Here is a 22,365-nt window from a genome sequence, read left to right as displayed (position 1 = left end):
CTTGGTTGCTACTTTGCCTTCCATTCCACCCTTCATTGTGATTTGGTGTAAAATCTGGTCTAGCTTCTCACCCTCCTTCTAATAGGTGTGAAAGAAAAGATAGAGTAACTCTGTGCAGTCCTCAGTTCCCCCATAGTTCTCTCGAAGTGCTTCTAGACACTCACAGGCAGCACAGCTGGGCTTGTCTCTTTTCAGGTTCCGAATCACATCAGAAGCTGGAGCTCACAGGCTTTCAATCAATCTCTGTCTTTTCACTGTGTTGGCTACCTCCCATTCTTCAAGTGCCTGGACAGCTTGACCAAACCAAGTGTCAAAATCGTCCTCTCCAGAGGGAACTCTCCCCGAGAAGAATCATAGCTCCTGATAGTCAGCCCCAGCACAAAATAAATTGCCCTTCTGGCATTTGGATACAAAGTCTCCCATGGCTGTAAAGAACTCTGGCCCCATCATGGCCAGTGGTCCCGAGGAGGGGGCTACTTCTTCAGCTCCCTTTGCTTGGCTGGAGCTTGTTGCACCATCATCTTGAACATCAACTTGAACATCTTGGTCCATTCTGGTGCTTATAGGGGTGCAGTCTAGAGGGGGGAAAGTAACAGCGCATCCAGGACGAGCCCCCACGTGTAGCACTCACCCCTGTAGGAGCTGCTGATAAATGTTCAATTCTACACCCTGCCTATCAACCCCAAGAACAATCTCGGCCCCTCTGGCACACCTGTATGATGATATTAGTGCAAGACTAAGCAGTATAGAGAAACACAGCAAAAATACACTATACAGTATATTTACCGTAAACTTGGTACCCGTCACTGCACCAGCTGCAATAAAGATAGATACTCACACATGGTATCAATTAACCATATGAAAGTTTACTGAGGTAGAAATTTAACACAATGAACAGTGTGATAACTCAGAGACAGTAAATGGCAATATAACAGTCAATGTAAATGTGAAACTGTATTCAAGGATCACCATAGATAGCATATGCAAACAGGTGCACAGTGGAACAGGTACCCAATACTAATCAACTGCTATACTGAGCACCTTCCCACTGAAACCTCCAAACACATACACATACCAACACTGCAGCAAAATGCTATGTACATGCAACAGCACAATACAATATATTTATGTCCTGTACTCAAGGGCTCCCCCTAGGTGTTAATACAATGTTCCAAAAGTAGAGTAAATGGTGATAAAGGTTCCTTGTCTTCAGAATCTTCGCTAGCCTAATGGTATTAGACTGCAGTATTTGTAATTCCAAATGGGGAAATAAGTAGAGAACGAACTGTAGAATAAGAAGATGCTGATAATTATGTACTGGCAAACAGAAGCAGTTATACTAGTTTCTCCTTAGCAGTGGATGTGATGCAGCATTAACTTCGTAGCCCAGGGAAGACAACCCTGAAGTTCCACTGCATGCAGTCTATGGATTAAGTGAGATCACTCTGGTGGGACTACAAGTCTATCTGGTAGTCTATAGATGACACACTTAGTCAACAGTACACTATATTGATCTGGGCAAGTGCCCACTCACCACAACAGGCCCAGATGCTTGCAAGGCTCCTTTCCTGATATCTTAGTCCGATTCAAGCCGGCACCGTCACACCGCACCACTCCTTCTGATGGCTAATGACTGTAATGCAGGAAACCTTTAGAAATCTTGGGTCCTCCGGTCCATCCGCATGCTGATCCAGCTGACTGTGCCCTGGAACTCCTCAGAGGCCAAACGATTCAGCTCCAAGCCTCACAGGCCGCAGTTTGTCGGTCCCACTCACAGACCTCACTCCAGGCAGGTGATGAATGGCGTCCCAAGAGGCTGGAAACATGCCATGCCTGTCCCTCTTATCTCCTTACCCAGCAGGCTGTGCTGTGACCTGGCATTGTGGGTAGGTGAACTGGGCATTGTGGGTCAGTAGTTCCCAAACTGATTTAAACACATGAGTCACTTCCTCAATGGTTTTATTTAAAACACAATACTGACATCCAACAAATGGTGTTCGATCGAACCAGCCCAGAAACAGATAGTATACAAGGAATTTTTATGAGATTGAAAAAATGTATTAACATCCGAATTACATTCCTCATGGGATATAGCTTTTCTGGAACGATATCTTAAAGAAAAGATGATCCCCAGAAGCCTTAGGTGGCATGGATATCCAGACAGAGGTGAAAATGAGTTAAACGTTTGGTTCTTATACCTCAATGCGGTAGATTTGGCCTTCCTGGAATTCTTGATAACAAGAAAGAAAACTAAGGCGGCCAGACTTCAACAGGAAATAAATGAAATAAAGGAAAAACTTATCCCTATGAATAAGGAAAGTTTATACCAGGTTTATACTAAAGAATTACGGGATATTATGGCAGAGGAGGAAGAGGAACAAAGAATAAAAAAGCGGAAAAAATACTAAAGAGACGTGGAGGACTACAAGTCCCAGAATGTCTTTAAGTGGCAGGGGATATATAAGGAAAATTCTATACAGCCATCAGAAGCTGTCAGTATGGAGAGTGAGGGATCTGCATCAAATATACAGACCCTTCCTCCTTCTGACAACTTTAGAGCCCAACCTGAACCCCAGGTTTTGGGACATAGAGAGGTGGGACCCCCAAGGACAGGTGGGAACCATACACCGCAGCAACATAAAAAGAAAGAGAATGGTCATAATGGTGGAGTCAAAACACAAAATCATACTACAAGGCATTATCACTATCAGTATCCCCCTTAACCATAACCCCAGAAATCAGGGTAGGTTCCCTAACCCAGGGGGTAATAGGGGAAATAGGCATACTCAGGCACCATACAATAATTACCATACCAATTATTATCAATATCCCCAAGGGAGACAACCCTACATGGATCATAATGACAGATATGATGATCCGTCTCAGAGTAGACCCTCAGGAGGAGGATACTATGAAGGTCCCCCAAATTCCCCAAGACCTCCTTGGAGGTATGATATCCCGTAGGAAACAGTTTTGGCCCACTGGGTGAATTTGGAGAGGAGAATGAGGCAGAAAGGGAATACCCCAACACAGGATATGGGTCCTTAAGGGACACCCAAAGACATTCTAATGAGGGACCCCCAGGGGCTGCCCCATTAAGAAACAAAACGGATAATTTTTTAGGAAGGGGACAAAACAAAAAGTGGAGAAGTGGAAAAGTAGAGAAGTATTAACGGAATCTGAAAAAGTAACATTAAATCAAGGTCTAAAGTATGCCCCTAAAACATCCTTAAACAAATTTCAAATGTTTATTGATGTGCAAAAATATGCTAGAAAGTTCAGTATCAAACGGCACTTTCTTTGCAACCCTATTACTAAGAATAGTAATCATCTGAATGGAAGAAATAAGGTGGGGACCGGTTTAAGGAATGCATCATTGTTCAACCCCCCAGGGAAACCAGCTTCGAGTATAACAGTTTTTAAAGACTTGTTAATACGCAACTTGCAGCATATAAAATTTAAAAAAGAATCCCAGAAAGATATTGAGGAGAGTGTAGCATCTCTATGTGAAAGGAAAAATGTAATTATACGCCCAGCTGATAAGGGGGGAGGAATTGTGCTATTAAAGAGACAAGATTATCTCAATGAAATAGAGAAGCTTTTGTCAGATAGGGATATGTATCCCACCAATTTGTATAGAAAATCATTAAACAATATAGTTCAGGAAGGATTCAGAAAAGGGATCATAAATCAGAAAGAGTTAGATTTTCTTATCCCATTAGCCCCGAGAATACCCATCATTTCATATATCCCCAAAGTGCATAAGAACCCAGACCATCCCCCGGGTCGCCCCATTGTAAGTGGCATAGACTCCCTTACCTCACGGGTAGGGAAATTCATAGACCAATTTTCACAACCATTAGTGAAAATCATGCCGCAAGGTACTTCTTAAATCAAGAAACCTCTCTCCAAGCTTCTATTTTGGAGTTCATCATGAAACTATTGCAATTTGCAATGGAGCATAATTATTTTTACTATAGGGGGTCTAATATCTACAAAGAACCGGGGTAGCTATGGGGGCTAAATATGCCCCCAATCTAGCTAGGAATGAGCCCCGTCTCCTTTTTTGGCATCGCTACATACACAACGTCTTCTTTCTATGGAAGGGGGAGGAAGACTATCTTTGTATGTTCATGGCTAGTTATCTTTAAGTACCAAGGGGTTTTATCTACTAAAACATTCCTCAAAAGTACTGATAGGAATGGCTACATTCCAGCCAATAGTAGCCATCATCCCAATTGGCTCAAGGCCATACCCAAAGGGCAGTTCCCTTTGGGTATGACCTTGGATAGTCTTGGATTCGCATTAGACGAAACTGTACCCACCTTGAGTATCTTCAACTCCAGGCTAATATTCTGAGGGATCGTTTTGTGGAGAAGGGATATGACCCAAGAGTTCTGGATAAGGATTTGAGGGAAGTCTCTCTTCTGAACCGAACAGATCTACTAGCCCCCAAAATAAGGAATAAACAAAGTGGTACAAATGACTTTGAATGGTCTTTCTTGACCACCTTTTCATCCCAGTACTGGTGGGTCAACAGAATCTTTAAAAAGCACTGGCAGGTTTTAAAGTACGATAAGATTCTGGGGCCTATATTACCAGATAAACCTAATGCAGCGTACACACGGGCGGACTTTTCTACTGGACTGGTCCGACGGTCTATCCGACATACTTTCGGCGGACTTCCAACAGACTTTCCCAATGAACGGACTCGCCTACACACGATCACACCAAAGTCCGACGGATTCGTACGTGATGACGTACGACCAGACTAAAATAAGAAAGTTGATAGCCAGTAGCCAATAGCTGCCCTAGCGTTGGTTTTTGTCCATCGGACTAGCATACAGACGAGCGGACTTTTCGACCAGACTCGAGTCCATCAGAAAGATTTCAAACATGTTCCAAGTCTAAAATCCGTCAGATTTTTGACCGAAAAAGTCCGCTGCAGGTCCGATGAAGCCCACACATGGTCGAATTGTCAGCCGGACTCGGTCCGTCGGACCAGTCCAGTCGAAAAGTCCGCTTGTGTGTACATGGCATAAGATTTTATATAGGAAAAACTGAACTCTCAAAGACCTAGTGGCACCAAGTGCCATAGATCCACCTACAAAAACTGCTATGTTTAGGAATTTAAAAGGGTTTTTCCCATGCAAGAGGTGTTTGGTGTGTAAAATGTCCCAAACTATAAAAACCTCTACCTTAGTCTCTCATGTTACTTCTAGGGATTTCGGAATTCATTACATGTAGCACTATAGGGGTGATATATCTTCTCAGGTGTCCATGCGGGTTTCAGTACGTAGGGAGGACCACCAGGGCTCTCAATGTACGTATAAGGGAGCACCTCTCTAACATACGCAGGGGTTTCGTTAGCCATAGTGTCTCTTGGAACTTTTGCCAACTTAATAACCGGGACCCTTCCTTACTCCAAGTTATAGCTATTGAAAGCTTTGTTCCCCACTGGAGAGAGAGTAACCTTAAAAGACACATTTCACGTAGGGAAACCAGATGGATTTTTGACATCCAGTGTTACAGTCCTCTGGGACTCAACGTGGAATGGGACATCAATTGCTACATAGATAACAGTTATCCCCATGTCTCCGAGAGTGCCTGTCCATATCCTGCTCCTCTCTGTTACTTTCCCTGGCAAGGACTTGAATAGACATTTTCGTTGATATTAATTATCCGTGTTTCCAAATGTTTTTAAAAATGTTGCTGATATATAATATTTGTTTCTATGGCAATATCTCTCAGAGATGATATAAGCAATGAAGGTTTAACAGATCTATGCACATCTTCCTAAATAATTTTAATATATGCACTTTGGATAGGGTACATGTGGTTCCGATTTGGAATCTTCTGAGACACTTATACAGCCTTTTGCCAATAGCATATAATTTTACATATTTCATATATATATATATATATATATATATATATATATATATATATATATATAAATAGTTTTTTCTATGACATTTATCTTCTTCTTTTTTCTTTAAGAGTTAATGCAATATATGTTTCAATGCATGTTATATTTTTATATATATATGACAACATGTATATTGGTTAATGTATATTGGACATGTGACAATGTTTTGATATATGCACATGCCTACAAGTACCGGTTGGGAATACTATAACCCCTTGCTAAGCATTACACACCTTGGAGTGACTCCCGGTGCTTGTTGTGTATGTGCTACACCGGTGACACCCCTGGGTAAGAGCTCAGTTCTGTTTCTGGTGTCCCTCTTGTGTTTTCACGCTCTTTTCTTATTTAAATAGCTTGGTGTGTGACGTCTAGGCACGGCCCCCTTCCCAGTTGATTCTATGGGGAAACGCGTCGGGTGGAGCTACAGTCTCTGACGTCACTGTGGCTGTGTTTTTAATACTTCGTTTGAAAGGACTTGAATAGACATTTTCGTTGATATTAATTATCCGTGTTTCCAAATGTTTTTAAAAATGTTGCTGATATATAATATTTGTTTCTATGGCAATATCTCTCAGAGATGATATAAGCAATGAAGGTTTAACAGATCTATGCACATCTTCCTAAATAATTGGCAATATCTCTCAGAGATGATATAAGCAATGAAGGTTTAACAGGTTTAACAGATCTATGCACATCTTCCTAAATAATGACACACCTCTTTTCTTATTTAAATAGCGTGGTGTGTGACGTCTAGGCACGGCCCCCTTCCCAGTTGATTCTATGGGGAAACGCGTCGGGTGGAGCTACAGTCTCTGACGTCACCGCGGCTGTGTTTTTAATACTTCGTTTGTTGGATGTCAGTATTGTGTTTTAAATAAAACCATTGAACCGGCTACTGCACCATGAAGTCTCTTCTTCTTTATCCTTGTTAAACTGACACTGAGAGTGAATCTTGCCTTATCAACTTACCAACCTACCAAGAAACATTGTAGCTGGAGCTTAAGCAGCAGTGAGAGGAGAAGTTTATCATTGGAGGAATCCGTGGACATATCGCCCTTGGCTAGCTAAGCCCCCTTTGATGTGCCTATATGATCTCTATAACCTGAGATCCACTCCATCTGGTAAGCGGTGGTGTTTGATTGTTTGATGAACAGAATATGTGATTAATCTTCTGTCAAGCTGCACTAATAGCCCCAATGGACTATTCGATTTTTATTGCATTGTGTGTTTCATCATTTGCTATTTTTGACAATGGTTTTTTTGCACAGTTGTCCATATCCTGCTCCTCTCTGTTACTTTCCCTGGCAAGGACTTGAATAGACATTTTCGTTGATATTAATTATCCGTGTTTCCAAATGTTTTTAAAAATGTTGCTGATATATAATATTTGTTTCTATGGCAATATCTCTCAGAGATGATATAAGCAATGAAGGTTTAACAGAACTATGCACATCTTCCTAAATATTTTAATATATGCACTTTGGATAGGGTACATGTGGTTCCGATTTGGAATCTTCTGAGGCACTTATACAGCCTTTTGCCAATAGCATATAATTTTACATATTTCATATATATATATATATATATATATATATATATATATATATAAATAGTTTTTTCTATGACATTTATCTTCTTCTTTTTTCTTTAAGAGTTAATGCAATATATGTTTCAATGCATGTTATATTTTTATATATATATGACAACATGTATATTGGTTAATGTATATTGGACATGTGACAATGTTTTGATATATGCACATGCCTACAAGTACCGGTTGGGAATACTATAACCCCTTGCTAAGCATTACACACCTTGGAGTGACTCCCGGTGCTTGTTGTGTATGTGCTACACCGGTGACACCCCTGGGTAAGAGCTCAGTTCTGTTTCTGGTGTCCCTCTTGTGTTTTCACGCTCTTTTCTTATTTAAATAGCGTGGTGTGTGACGTCTAGGCACGGCCCCCTTCCCAGTTGATTCTATGGGGAAACGCGTCGGGTGGAGCTACAGTCTCTGACGTCACTGTGGCTGTGTTTTTAATACTTCGTTTGAAAGGACTTGAATAGACATTTTCGTTGATATTAATTATCCGTGTTTCCAAATGTTTTTAAAAATGTTGCTGATATATAATATTTGTTTCTATGGCAATATCTCTCAGAGATGATATAAGCAATGAAGGTTTAACAGATCTATGCACATCTTCCTAAATAATTGGCAATATCTCTCAGAGATGATATAAGCAATGAAGGTTTAACAGGTTTAACAGATCTATGCACATCTTCCTAAATAATGACACACCTCTTTTCTTATTTAAATAGCGTGGTGTGTGACGTCTAGGCACGGCCCCCTTCCCAGTTGATTCTATGGGGAAACGCGTCGGGTGGAGCTACAGTCTCTGACGTCACTGCGGCTGTGTTTTTAATACTTCGTTTGTTGGATGTCAGTATTGTGTTTTAAATGAAACCATTGAACCGGCTACTGCACCATGAAGTCTCTTCTTCTTTATCCTTGTTAAACTGACACTGAGAGTGAATCTTGCCTTATCAACTTACCAACCTACCAAGAAACATTGTAGCTGGAGCTTAAGCAGCAGTGAGAGGAGAAGTTTATCATTGGAGGAATCCGTGGACATATCGCCCTTGGCTAGCTAAGCCCCCTTTGATGTGCCTATATGATCTCTATAACCTGAGATCCACTCCATCTGGTAAGCGGTGGTGTTTGATTGTTTGATGAACAGAATATGTGATTAATCTTCTGTCAAGCTGCACTAATAGCCCCAATGGACTATTCGATTTTTATTGCATTGTGTGTTTCATCATTTGCTATTTTTGACAATGGTTTTTTTGCACAGTTGTCTTTGTACAGTAACAGGTTCACCTCTTTTGGTAGCACAACTATCTCTGTTACACATCTGCATGAACTGATTATTTGGGTTTTTTAGTTGCAGCACCTAACAAATACACATATATACTATATATTTCCTATATAGGGGTTTAGCGCAGATATTCTACCACATACAAATTTTACAAGTGGCCTATACCGGACAGAAGCCGTCACTCACCCTTTCATCCACATAACTGAAGATAAGGTCTGTTATTTCTTGCGATGGGTCAAACCTGAATTTCTGATAATCAGATGCTTGCTCCTTTCCTTCAAACCGCCGCGTTGTCATTTTGGACTCAGATTACCACCTATAATGATAAACAAACAGAAGAAATAAAATATTTTATAAAAAAAAATACATAAATTATAAAAGAGACCTTTGGGGGCATTCCTTTGCAGATACACTGACACTTTATCCTGTATGGGAAAGATAAAACTGTCTCTCTTCAAAGTGGACCTGTACCAAACTTCAACAATTCAGACTGAGAATATAATGGGAAAAAATACATAAGCAGAAGTGACTTGTAGAGAAGCAATCATTAGACTGCGAGTCGTAGAAAGCTGAAGTTCTAAGCAGATTTTTCTATATGGGGGTAAGGTGTTCTATAATCTTAGCCCTTAGGAGATTCCATCCCTAAAGCATTGGATGCAGAAATAAAGGGATTACATGGGACTTTATATCTAACTCCTTGGGTATAATGTAAACAAAAACAAACTATATATAAAAATATAACATTTTATTTAGAAATATTACAAACATTAAAAGAGATGGTTATTAAAATTATCCACATAAGGCGCATGTGCGGCAGCCTGAGGTGAAGGTAATGTTACCTTAGAGCTCCGCTCCTCGGGAGATTTCATCGGAGGACTACAGGTCCAAGTGAACCAGCAAATATCCCAAAACTGCAGAAAATCCTACCTAATACTGTCAGCTTCACTAACAATGGTCTTGAGAGCTCCTAAAACGAAAATTAAAGCAGGAAAAACGAAGGAAACGGCACACAGGCTGGCGGCTGGAATGGCAGCGGTATCCTCTCCCCCACAGCACAGTGGTGAATACACTGGAAAATCTTTACCTCACAGTCAGCACAGCGGTGAATACACTGGAAAATCTTTACCTCACAGTCAGCACAGCGGTGAATACACTGGAAAATCTTTACCTCACAGTCAGCACAGCGGTGAATACACTGAAAAATCTTTACCTCACAGTCAGCACAGTGGTGAATACACTGAAAAATCTTTACCTCACAGTCAGAAGACACAGGCTGCTAACGGTGAGTCTGAGTCTGAAAATGAATACTGTGAATTACAAGCTGCTACACAGTCTGACATCTTCAAAAAATTTGAATGTATGCTTCAGAAAGCCCTCAAACAGACTTCTGATCATATAACTGACAAACTGACTAAAGAAATTAGAGAACTAGGTCAGAGAACAGCTGAGGGTTGATGAAATTGATAATTTTACACAGAACTACATGTCTGAGATGAAGGTACTAAAAGAGGAAAACCTTACATTACAAAATCGTTTAGAGGACCAAGAGAACAGAGATCGTTGATCGAATCTGCAAATCAGGGGAATCCCTGAATCTGTTCTAGACCTGCAGGCTAATATCACGGCGCTCTTTCAAGAATTATTACCTGGAACCCCTATTGACAGGTTCGAAATGGATAGAGTGCATAGAGCGTTAGCCCCACGCAAAATAAATGGTCCCCCGAGGGATATTATAGCTAAATTGCATTTTTACAGAACCAAAGAACAGATACTAACAGCTGCCAGAGGGAGAGAATCTCTTAGCTTCCAGGGCAATACCTATCAACTCTTCACGGATTTGTCCCCACTAACGGTTGCAAAAAGACGTGCACTTAAACCTCAACTCCAGGTACTCCAGAGAAATCAAATTTCCTATCAATGGGGATTTCCTTTTTGTCTCAGATTTACTCATTTGGAAACAAAATATGTTTGGCGCTCCTCAGAGGACTTGAAGTCAGCCCTATTTGATATGGACCTAGCCGAAGCAATCTTACCAAATGACCAGTCTCATAGGCGCTCAGCTTTTCGTTCTACACAGCAAAACAAAGACCCAAAACCCAGCTATTCCACATCTTCCCATCAAAATCTTAACAAGCGAGGTCGATATGAACATTCACCACCAAACAATGAGAATTCAATGGACTGACAATCTAAGCCAGACTAGTTATTTGTCCTTGCTACTTTTTTCCAGCACAGTATGCTGACAGAGTTAATAAACTGGCCATATTCATGACTAAAATGAGTTATGGCTACATACTACTGTTATGTTATAAAAATTTTTTTTTTTTTTTTTTAATATTTTTTAAATTTTTTTATATTAACTTTTTTCAGTTTTTTTTTTCCTCTCAAGTTTTTGAACTTTATTTTTTCTTTTTTTGTAACAATTTAAGCAAAATTTTTCCATGATAGTAATGGAATAGTTCCTGTGGTCCTCCGATGTTATACATCCCTTAGGAATTTCTTGTTGCCCTTTATTCCACTTAAAGGACTCCTACCATTGTTATGGGGGTCTCTATTGGTGATCCCGGACCCTCTCAGAGAGTTCTAAAAACTCTCCTGAGATGCTCCTACACCCTATTATTTAGCCTTTATATACTGCTAAATTGTCTTCATATTGGGTTTGTTCGATTCTCCTCTCCTTTTTTCTTTTTCTGTTCTATTGCTTCTTTCTTTAATCTTTGCTATTCCCTCCTGACTCTCGGGTTGGTGATCCTGGCTCTCGGTGAGTACTCTGCTTGTTATGCTATAATATTCGCATTCGTTGTTTTATGGCTCCTATAAATATCTTGTCATTAAATGTACAGGGGTTTAATACTCCACATAAGCGAACCAAGGCTTTACTCTCTTTTGCTATGAAAAAAGCTAATATTATATGTTTGCAGGAAACGCATTTTACTGACAAAGTTTATCCCAAATTTCTTTCATCATCATATCCACAATTCTATAATGCTTCAGCTACGGTTAAACAGCACGGAACTCTCATTGGTTTTCACCGTTCCACTCCGTTTAACCTTGTATCCAAAATAACAGACCCTGAAGGACGATATGTTCTCCTAACAGGATTTATTTCTGATAATCCTATCACTATTGGGTCTTATTATGCCCCTAACAAACGCCCAACTGCTTTCTTATCCCACCTTTTTCAACTTATAGAAGTACATAAGTTTGGTACTGTTGTTATTTGTGGGGATTCTAATGCTACTATTTTCCCGTTCTTAGATAAATCTCCCCCTGGACCCACCACAAACTCAATAAACCTAACTTTTCAACATCTACTCACCACTCATAGCCTGGTAGATACTTGGCGAGAGATGAACCCTATTAGTAGGCGCTTCACTCATTATTCTTATTCGCATAACTCTTTTTCACGAATAGATCATATTCTAATCCCATCAAGTATGCTACCAGAAATCATATCATCCAAAATCATTCCTTTTCCATGGACAGACCACTGCGCAGTATTCATTACCATTGCTTCCACAATTCCTAGATCACACGATACCACTTGGTGTATAAACGATTCAATTCTGACCCACCCTTCTCATCGTGTTGAGATTGAAAAAGCACTTTCTGATTAACTAAAATCCAATGATACAGACGATGTCTCTGCTATTACATTATGGGAGGCGCACAAGGTAGTCATTAGGGGTAGACTGATACAACAACCAACTAACCTTAAAAGAGAACGCAAACTGTTGTTTGCAAAACTTGAATCTACCTTTAATGACTGTCATCAAACTTTTCAAACCTCCCCGAATGCTACCAACAGTACCAAACTAGAAAAGCCCGCCTGGATCTAGATCTTTTTCTTACTGATACTGCAGATAAACTTATAAGTAAACGCCAGCATGTTCAATATCGCAGGGCAAATAAACCTGATACACCTATGGCCAGAATTTTAAAAAATTCACAACATATACATACGCCTATCAGATTGAAAGTATTCCGGGAATCTTACACTAGTAACCCAGTGAAAATACTTGAAATTTTTCGCTCTAAGTTATCTAAACTATATTCTTCTGCCTCAAATTTTGATAAAACTAAAGCAGACACACTGTTCTCCAATATCACGCTTCCTAACCTTGATCAGCAACAGAAAGATCTTCTTGAATGTCCAATTACAGATACTGAAGTCCTTAACGCAATAAAATCTTAAAAATTACGTAAAAGACCAGGCCCAGATGGATTTTCGGCAACATATTATAGACAATTTGCATCAATCTTAACACCTGTCTTAACTAAAGCCTTCAATTCGATCCTTAAAGATAACTCATTTAGAACAGAGACTCTCACCTATATAATAGTAATGATCCCCAAACCACATTCTGACTCCACCTCCTGGACTAATTATCGTCCTATATCCCTCCTAAATCTCGATATAAAATTAATTGCTAAAATTTTGGCCACTAGACTGAATAATATTATTGGCCTACTAATCCATAAAGACCAAACAGGCTTTATGCCTAAACACCAAGCTGGAGATAATATCAGGAGAGCACTCTTACTTATTAATGCGGCTAAAACTAGACGAATCCCAGCTTGCCTTGTATCCTTAGACATAAGGAAAGCATTCGATTTGGTTACATGGCCTTATATGGAATATGTCCTTGGTAAATGGGGATTTGGAAACAATTTTTTAACCTGGGTCTCACCCTTATACAATAATCCTAGAGCATATATCAAATATGCAGGCTATAAGTCAACAATGATTGATATCAAAAGAGGCACTAGACAAGGATGCCCTCTTTCCCCTCTACTTTTTGCCCTAATAATAGAACCCCTGGCACACCTTATTAGAACCAATCCTGACATTAAAGGTATCGAACTAGGTGGTTATCACCATAAATTATGTCTCTTTGCGGATGACATTCTCATATTTTTGTCTCATCCCCATATATCCACCCCTAATCTACTAAAAACACTAGATAATTTTGCCCAAATATCAGGACTACATGTTAATCCAACAAAATCAAATGCATTAAATATTTCCTTGGCTCAATTAGAACTTCGGCAGGCACAAACTTCCTTACCCTTTACTTGGGTTCCAAAGCAGCTTCCATACCTAGGAATAAAACTCACAATCTCTCTTAAAGACCATCTTGCGGCAAATTACTTACCCCTCCTTAAACAAACTTCCGGCTTCCTGAAACAATGGGCTCTTCTATCATTGTCATGGTTGGGAAGGATTAATGCGGTAAAGATGTCAATCCTGCCAAAATTCTTATGTTTATTTAGGGTACTCCCTATTTCTTTACCATCTTACTTTCTTAGACTTACTCAACGTAGAGTTATGTACTTCATTTGGGGTACCACCAAACCTCGTATACCTAAATCTACGCTTTACCTAAATAAATTGAGTGGTGGTTTGGGATTGCCCAACTTTTCCTCCTATTTCTACGCTGCACAGCTAGCACTTATACCCAAGTATCATACTTCTGTAGAAGCTCCCCTATGGGTAGCTATTGAATCAGTGGAAAGTGACCCTATCTCAGTGGCAAATATGTTTTGGCTCTGTCCTGCTGATAGAATACATCTTTCTAATCCTATCACGAAACAGACCATAGCAGTATGGGATAAATGTAAATTTGCACATAATCTTCAATCAACACATAATCCCTTGCTTTCATTTCTTAATAATCCAGCCTTTTATCCTGCCTGGAAATTCCCAAAATCATTCTCTGCATGGACCTCTACGAACCTGACTCGTTTATACAATCTTTCCTCGACTAAAGCTATTTATACATTTCCTGTACTATGTGAAACCTTTGGGTTACCTAAAACTGAAATATTTCGATATTTACAAATTAAAAATTTTTATGAACCACTTCTTAGTACAGGCTCAACTCTTAATCAAATGACTCAATTTGAGCGCATTTGTATAAGTGATCCACACATTAGAGGACTTATCTCAATATTATATTTCCAACTTAATATGATATCTGGTGAGTTTCTACCCTCATACACAACTAAATGGGCACAAGATATGAATCGAGTGTTTAATAAACAAGATTGGTCGAATATATGGTCAGCCACCAAAACTTTCTCTTCAAATTGTTTTGCTGTAGAAACTAATTACAAGGTTCTAGCACGCTGGTACCCTGTACCAGCTAGAATAGCTAAATTTGTCCCCACATATTCACCTAATTGCTTTAGAGGATCTGACACAGCAGGAACACATTTTCACATATGGTGGCAATGCCCCGTAGTTGAAGAATTCTGGAAGAATATATTTCTTATGGCTTCTAAAGCCCTGGAAGTCACGATTCCTCCAGATCCTGCAACGGCACTCCTAAACCTTAAACCCACAATACTCACCCATACTCCATTCCAATTGTTTATCCAACTTAGCACTGCAGCTAAACAAACGATTGCCAAGGCGTGGAAGTCCCAAAATCTAATTCTTGCTGAAGCTAAACATAGAATGAACAGAGCACTTTTATACGCCAAGATGACAGCTATTGAAGAAAATATAATAAATAAATTTCGCATAATTTGGCAACCATGGGTTAAAAACTACCTCCCTACAGATTTTGACCAATCTCTGTTGTTACCACACTAATGCCCCGTACACACGGTCGGATTTTCCGATGGACAATGTCCGATCGGAGCGTGTTGTCGGAAATTCCGACTGTGTGTGGGCGCCATCAGACATTTTCCATCGGATTTTCCGACACACAAAGTTGGACAGCAGGAGATAAAATTTTCCGACAACAAAATCCGATCGCGTCAATTCCGACCGTGTGTGGCCTGTTCCGACGCACAAAGTGCCACGCATGCTCAGAAGAAATTCCGACACGGGACAGCTCGTTCTGGTAAACTTAGCGTTCGTAATGGATAAAGCACTTTCGTCACGCTGCAATGTTCAAAATGGTTTAATACAGCGCACTCTCTTCTTCTTTATAATGTGACAAGAATTAAGTCGTTTTGATGCTCATATTCACACACACTTCTCACAAACTTTTTTCGTTACTATTTATCGGGATTCCCTCAATATATTTTGATTTCTCACATCTGACAACATATTTTTTTTTTTTTTTTACTTTAATGTAGAATCTTTTTTTGTGTTTCTCTTTTTATTTTTTATTTTTTGGTGATTTTGATTTGTACTCCCGAAAATGTTTGTGTGTTTTTTGTGACAAGTTCCCACAACACCATTGATATGTTGTTCTATTTAATCTGTAGGAGGAGATTGTTTGGTGTTGTTGTCCCTTGTTAATTTCACATTGTACTTTAGAAATGTACCTGAATACTCACCAACAAACTGTCCTTTTTGGATGAAAACACACACAGGAGAGTAGAATTTACCTAAAAATATTTTATTAAGGGGCACAACTATAAACAAAGAGGGAGGCAACGCTGGAGAAATTGCAGAAGTGGGCGAAGCCTTGGACTCCCAGGGCAGACATCAATTATTTAAAAGCAAAATTGGTGGCCTGGGGAGTCCATATCTAAGGGAGGGCAGTCTGGTCCAGAAGTCCCAGAGATCCGGAAAGCAGCAGATGACATCTGTGTCCCCAGGCTGTGGTCATACGAGAGACTGCATCTTCTGTCAGACCAGACTGAACCCAGGGCAATCACTCTTTGGTCTTCCTTCCACGCTTCCTTCCAGCCTTTGGCTGTGGTGGTGGAGTTGTGGCAGCAGGAGGAGGAGGAGGAGGAGGAGGATGGTCCATCTCAATGACATCCGTCTTGGGTGTCAGTTCCCCACTCTCCCCCTTATGAAGGACTTTATAAATCAGGTCCTCAGAAATCTTGCGTTGGCCCTCCTGCATGCCCTGCAATTTGGTGGCAGCCATGCAGGCAAAGGCCTCTTCAGGACTGGGGAAGGCTCTGAGGGACGCCGAAGCCTCCTGGATCAGCCTGTACGCTGAATCCTGCACAGGACTGGGAGTGGCCTTCCTGGCCCTTTTATATGGCAGGCAGAGGGGAGGGACGTGAGACTCAGTCAGGCTGCGACTTGTCCCTGGCTTCTCTTGGCTGACACTTAGCCCCGCCTCCTCCTGGCTGCCACTAATCCCCGCCTCCTCCTGACTGCCACATTCCACAGCCTCCTCCTGGCTGAGGTCTTCCTGTGTATGAAAAAGGGACATAGTTTTAGTATTGTTTTCATCAATCACACACAATTTTCACCTCCTGACTGCTGCAAATTCAATGTTAACAAATATAACAGACTATCCTTCTGAGCCCAGCATTTTGCATTCTTGTCCCAATTTTGGGTGCCCACTACTGTGTATTGATATGTAAAACACTTTCAAGCAGCAATTAGTGATCAATAATAACATCTAGTAAACATCATTTATTTATTGCCCAGAAATCTGTAGAAGAATGCTATACCTGACTCCAGCCTGGCTCCTCCACTTCTTCCTGGCTGGAAGGCCTAGGTTGGACATCAGAAGCCTCAGCTGGTGTGGAAGGAAGCGTGGAAGGAAGAGTAGAGAGGGATTCCCTGACTTCAGTGTGGTCTGACAGAAATCGCAGTCTCTCATAGTACCACAGCCTGGGGACATAAACGTCATCTGCTGCAGCTCCGGACCTCTGGGAATCTGTGACCTTCTTGCGCTCCCTAAGATAAGTGCTCCTCAGGCCACCAATTTTAGTTTTTAAATAAGGGATGGTTGCTGTGGGGACCACCGGCTTCACCAACTCCAGCAGTTTCTCCAGCTCTGCCTGCCTCTTCTGTTTGTGGTTATAGTGGGGGTGTCTGACCTGCCACAGACAGGGCAGCTCTCTGTACTTGTCAATAAACAGGGGCAGGAAATTGTGGTCGTTGAACCCATCCATTTTCTCTGCAAGACACAACACAAGACAAACCCTAATGTCAGGCCAAACTCCCCTAATCTTGTTACAATATAGGCTTCAATTTCGAAGCAGTATAGGCCCAAGTTTAGATCCTACCTTCGTTAGCACGATCGGCTTCTCCAATGCTCCTTCCTCCGCTCACAGATTGTACGTAAGACGCGCGCGTTACGATTTATACACACTGCGCATGCGTATAACTCCGCCCGCCCCTGACGTTCTTTCTATTCTATTCCCCGCCCCTTTTTGTTCGGCGCAGTGGAGGAAGAGCACATGGCGGATAGACAGCAGGATCGTGCTAATTACAGCAACGAGGAGGAGGAGGAGGAGGAAAGGCCGGAGCCTGAAACGTCCCGATCCAGAAGGAGATTAAAGGACTCAAATATGTCCTTTGGGGAGATGTTGGAGATGGTGGACATCCTGAAGAAGGCCGACTATGATGGAAAGTATGGGCCTTACCCCAACCACAATGTCCGAAAGGCCAAGATCATGGCGAAAGTGGTCAGGAGTCTGCACCGGAAATTCAGGGTACGACGATCGAAAGATCAGCTCAGGAAGCGGTGGTCGGACCTGAAATTACGAGAACATGAGCAGTACAGAAAGATCCGGAGAGTGCTGCAAAAAAGTAAGTAGTTGTGCTGTGTTCCTATTGTTCTTGTGTTTATTACGTTCGTGCTGCTCCATGTGCTTTTAGGAACTGTTGTACAGTTTAAAATGGCAACTTTCATGTTCATGGGCACATTATTCGTTCGGATCACACATTTTTTTTTCGGACTATAAAATACCATTGTTTAGCCCATATGCATTTGGCCACCATTTTGAGGCCCTATACTTGTCTTCAAAGAATTGGGTTGTGTAGATGGCTTTGTTACTAGAATGAAATGCAAATTAGATTCTGTGTAAGGAGAGGACACTGAGCAGCTGTTTTCACATCTAGACACTGGAGCACTAGTGTGGGACCCCAGAACACCCTTTTTATTAGGGGGGCCACACAGGTGCTGCAGTGTATACTATAGGGGGGTCTCCATCTGTGAAGCTTGTACAAAACAGGTAAAGTATTGCAGCTTGACAAAGGACACTAAAAAAGCTACATCTTGGAACTCTGCTAAAATAGACAATTGTACCCCACTTCCAAGCAATGTTTCATCTTTAGAGTTCTGCCATCAAATATCTGTGTGCTAATTATACCATTTTTGCATTACATAGGGGAGAAAAGACTCGGAGGACACCCCTCATCCAAGGAGACCAGAGCCCCCCCCCTCTGGAAGAAGGGGAAATCCCCCCAACACAAGATGAGCAGGAGGATGAAGACGTGGTGGAACTAGTCACCACAACAGGTGAGTGTCTGCGACCACAGGCTCAGATAAGAGATGGATGGCGGCATTTTTTTTAGACCTAATTTATTTTGGGTTTCCTTTCTTTTTAGGTGATCGTGAGGTTGTGGATGAAGATCCTTTCACATCCGAAAGTGCCCAGATCCTGATCGGGGAGATCATGGGGTGTAATTTACAATTGGAAAACATCAAGCAAAACATCAATGATGTTATTCCAAAATATAAAAACATCATTGATGTTTTGGGGCGAGTTTAAAGCCCCTCAAAATCACTTTCTTCTTTTGTCTGCTACAATGTGCGAAATGTTTTTGTGATTTTTCCCAAAGCCAAATTTGGAGGATGCACACAGTGTGCCAACATGTGCTATCTGCCATCACGGGAGATCAATGGACGCGTTTTGGGGGTGCAACCCCTTCCTCAATAATAAAGTAACGGTGAGGAAGGGCTTTCTCCCCCAAAACACGTCCCTTGATCCCCCGTGATGGCAGCTAGCACATGTTGACATTGGGAAATTTGTGTGCATCTTCCAAATTTGGCTTTTCCAGGGGTGATTTCCCCCCATCTGAACGCAATATCAAACACAGTTCCTAAATACTCATGTCTGATATTGCCTTCAAGTTCTACCAAATGTGAACTTTGTAAGATCAAGATTTGTGTCTTTCTTGTGGGTTTTACACAGGCCTGTTTTCTATAAAATGCACATTTTGATTTTGGATAATGACACCACAAAAATTGTTATACAACAAACATGTTGGTTTGTCAGAAAAACCTTTGGTAAATGCACATGTGATTGTGCTGGTATTAAAAAGATTGTTCATCAAGAATGTGTGGATTATTGTCTCAACGCTACAACACTTTTGGGGTGATGTAATTGTTGTTTGATGAGAAAATGGGGGTAATTTCCTAAGGGCAAATCCACTTTGCACTACAAGTGCAGTTTCAGTGCAGTTGCAAGTGCACTTGTAGTGAAAAGTGTCTTTGCATTTAGTAAATAACAGCCAACAGTGCTTTGTATAAGGTTACACAATCACGACATTTTCCGGACTCCACACATTTCTGTCAGGGTCAGCTAAAACAAACACAAGCAGTAAATGTCCACAAAGAAGAGCCTGGGGGGAGATGCCTGTCGAGAACTTGAGGTCATGCAGGCTTCTCCCTGTCGCCAAATACCGCAGGGTAGCGACCAGCCTCTGCTCCGGAGTGATGGCTTGCCTCATGCAGGTATCCTGCCTGCTGATATAGGGGGTCAGCGAAGCCAACAAACGGTGAAATACGGGGTCCGTCATCCTGAGAAAGTTCTTGAAATCATCAGGATTATTCTCACGGATCTCACGGAGCAAAGGCATATGACAGAATTGGTCACGCTGAAGCAACCAATTCTTGGTCCATGAACTCCTCCCCACCCTGTTCATGGACTGGACTTGTGTCAAGGTCAGGACCCCAACACCAAGCCCCCGCACAGCACGAACTGTACGAGGAGTACGCATACGAAACATGGCTAGAAAACGGTCGGCTGCTCAGAACGAAGTAACAGAACGCACTGAAGAACAGCAAGGCATGTGAAGAGCGACCTGAAAAACAGCAACGAGCGGACAAGATCGCACAGAAAACTCCGATACGAACTGACTGCACGCACTGAAGAGCAAATACAAACCCACAAGCACAAACTGAACGGGAGAAAACGATCTGAAAGCCACGAGTCTGAAAAAGCACGAATCGTCTCTCACCAAACTTTTACTAACACGAGATTAGCAAAAGGAGCCCAAAGGGTGCCGCGCTTGGTTCTGAACCGGCCTTTTCTAGTCTCGTCGTACGTGGTGTACGTGACCGCGTGGTTGTCGATCGGAAATTCCGACAACTTTGTGCGACCGTGTGTAGGCAAAACAAGTTTGAGCCAACATCCGTCGGAAAAAATCCTAGGATTTTGTTGTCGGAATGTCCGAACAAAGTCCGACCGTGTGTACGGGGCATAAGATATATATCATATTATTACTGAAATGTATATTATATTTGTATACCTAATGAGAGCTGGATCATCATCCCGGGAAACTCTCTTTTTTTTTTTTTTCTCTTCTTTCCTTCTTTCCATCTTTATCGCTCCTCCCTCTCCTTTTCTTTTATTATTTCCTAAAATATTCCTGTGGATACTTAGTCTAATAACTTGATTTATTTCTCTAATCTTACATCTAGAATCCCAACTAGTGTATAGTAAATATGGTTGTAAGATATCTCTAAAATTACTTTATTTTATTAACTTATTTATTTATCTTTTTTATCATACTGCAAAGATCTTCTGACGATTGATATGTATCCATGTATTGTATCATTTTATTTCTTCTTCTGTGAAAACTCAATAAATATATTTAACAAGAAAATTATCCACATAAGTTAACCATCTAGAATAGTGTGCTTTCTGGTCTCAAGATCTGTTTATTCAGGCCAACACGTTTTGCAGGCAGACCCCTCTTCATCAGGGCCTTAGATCCTATTATGGAATAATGTAACAATATACATGAATAAACATATTCATGCAATATACATGAAAAAAACATGAGCCAATGGTTATTAAACAGTACGTTGTATTAATTGTATTGGTTTTAATGAGTTGTAGGATTTCACGTTATACACTAGATGGCACCAAATTCCACTGATAGCCACTATTTACTAAATAATATAGAAAATAATTTTTTTTCAGACAAAGTAGGGGCACATAGCATAATTAATAATAATGAAAATAGGGAGGCTGTATTAAAAGGGATTGTAAAGGCAGAAGTTTTTTTTTATCTTAATGTATTCTATGCATTAAGATGAAAAACCTTTTGTGTGCAGCAGCCTCCCCATTACTTACCTGAGCCTCATCTCTATTCAGCAATGTCCCCGAGTGCCTCGGCCACCCAGGACTCTTCCTCCTGATTGGCTGAGACACAGCAGCGGCGCCATTGGCTCCCTGTCACATACCTGGTGAGATCGAGCTGTAGAGGGGGCTTCTCTTGCACCTCCTGTCCAACACCCCTGGTAGTGATGACATGGAGTGGAGGACACAGAGTGGCACGAGGGCCGATGTAGCAGATGGCTCTGGCTGGATCTTGGCAGGAACCAGGTGGCTTGAGAGCGCTGGGCTGGAACTGAGAACAGGAGTTCCATGTCGCTGAATCAGTAGCTGGAAGCGTAGCTGGGACGTAAGCCAGGGGGTAATCAACAGCCGGACAGAGCAGGTACCGAAACGTGAGGTAGAGGCAAAGACGGGACACAGCCCAGGTTCAGTACACAGTCGGGCAATGAGGCACAGGAACATCAGGCAGAAGCAGAGTCAAACACAAGCCGGGGTCACAAGTAGGCAGGCGGAGGTCAAGGGGAAGGTTCAGGCAAGCCGGGTCAGGATACAGGAAACTGG

At 41.3% G+C, this 22,365-nt stretch overlaps 1 pseudogene; it reads right to left on the bottom strand.

Moving 5' to 3' along the window:
• LOC141148419 (putative methyltransferase DDB_G0268948) overlaps window positions 1-9,099 on the bottom strand; it is a 28,743-nt pseudogene extending 19,644 nt beyond the window's left edge.
• Between the last annotated feature and the right edge of the window lie 13,266 nt (window positions 9,100-22,365).

Source organism: Aquarana catesbeiana, linkage group LG06, assembly GCF_042186555.1.
Source record: "Aquarana catesbeiana isolate 2022-GZ linkage group LG06, ASM4218655v1, whole genome shotgun sequence".
NCBI classification, from domain to species: Eukaryota; Metazoa; Chordata; class Amphibia; order Anura; family Ranidae; genus Aquarana; species Aquarana catesbeiana.
This window is presented reverse-complemented; position numbering and strand designations above follow the sequence as displayed.